At 52.8% G+C, this 1,117-nt stretch overlaps 1 protein-coding gene across 1 annotated transcript in view; it reads left to right on the top strand.

Moving 5' to 3' along the window:
* The window catches only part of CAMK2G (calcium/calmodulin-dependent protein kinase II gamma), a 66,870-nt gene that overhangs the window by 45,672 nt on the left and 20,081 nt on the right, over positions 1-1,117 (top strand). The window lies entirely within an intron of this gene.

Raw genomic sequence — 1,117 nt, 5'->3', positions numbered from 1 at the left:
AGGCAGGAGAATGGTGTGAACCCAGGAGGCAGAGCTTGCAGTGAGCTGAGATCGTGTCACTGCACTCCAGCCTGGGCGACAGCAAGACCCCGTCTCAAAAAAAAAAAAAAACCAGAGGTGGGGCCACTTGGGTGACATCCCAGCCCTCTGCAGGTTTTATGGGCACCCTGGAGTCTTTGCCCCCTGTGAGGGTCTTGGCCTCAGCTGGGATTTACAGGTAGGGCAGCCCTCTCTAACCAACCCCAAACAGGTCAGCATCATTCACTGAGCTAGGTGGGCTTTGCTTCTTCTTGGTGGGAATGGAGACAGCAGAGCTCCTATGAGTTTAGAGCACCGTCTCACTACTCCTGGGACCCCTCTTCTCTAGCCTGCCACAGTCTGTGGAGTCTTGTTCAGGGAGTCACTTGGTGCCTGGCTTGAGGTTCCATGCCTAGCCCTGGGTTTGGGAATGTCTGAGCCATTGATAGCAAGCTGGCAGTGGATGGCTTCAGGTCTGGTCCAAGAGGCCTCCAGGCAAGAAGTAGGATGCTTTCTGTGTATGTCCTAGAAGAGAAGACACACATTCTAGCTGTCAGTGTATCATCTGTGCCCTGTGCAGGGATGGTAGCCACACATTTGTCCCACCTCCTATTGAAGAATTTGCAGGCATCAGGCTGCTTCTCAGTGGCCCCCAACCCCACTGGAACTCAGTGAGATTGAGTATGCTGGTTAGGGAACTTATCAGAGGCAGAGAATATCACATGGATATGGCTCCCTGCCCTGGAGATCAGCCTCCTTCCTTCCTTCCATCTTCCCCTTGCCCCTCCCTTGTTGTGCCGCTCTGTGTAATGTTTTTGTTTGTTTGTTTTTGTTTTTTTAAGATGCAGTCTTGCTCTGTTGCCCAGGCTAGAGTACAGTGGTGCAATTTGGCTCACTGCAGCCTCCGCCTCCTGGGTTCAAGCAATTCTCCTGCCTCAGCCTCCCGAGTAGCTGGGATTACAGGCATGCACCACCACGCCTGGCTAATTTTTGTATTTTTAGTAGAGATGGGGTTTCATCATGTTGGCCAGGCTGGTCTTGAACTCCTGACCTCAGGTGATCCACCCGCCTTGGCCTCCCAAAGTGCTGGGATTACAGG

The sequence above is a fragment of the Mandrillus leucophaeus genome, unplaced genomic scaffold, assembly GCF_000951045.1.
Source record: "Mandrillus leucophaeus isolate KB7577 unplaced genomic scaffold, Mleu.le_1.0 Scaffold39, whole genome shotgun sequence".
Lineage (NCBI taxonomy): Eukaryota > Metazoa > Chordata > Mammalia > Primates > Cercopithecidae > Mandrillus > Mandrillus leucophaeus.
The sequence above is the reverse complement of the archived record's forward strand: the minus strand, read 5'-3'. Positions and strand labels throughout refer to the sequence as shown.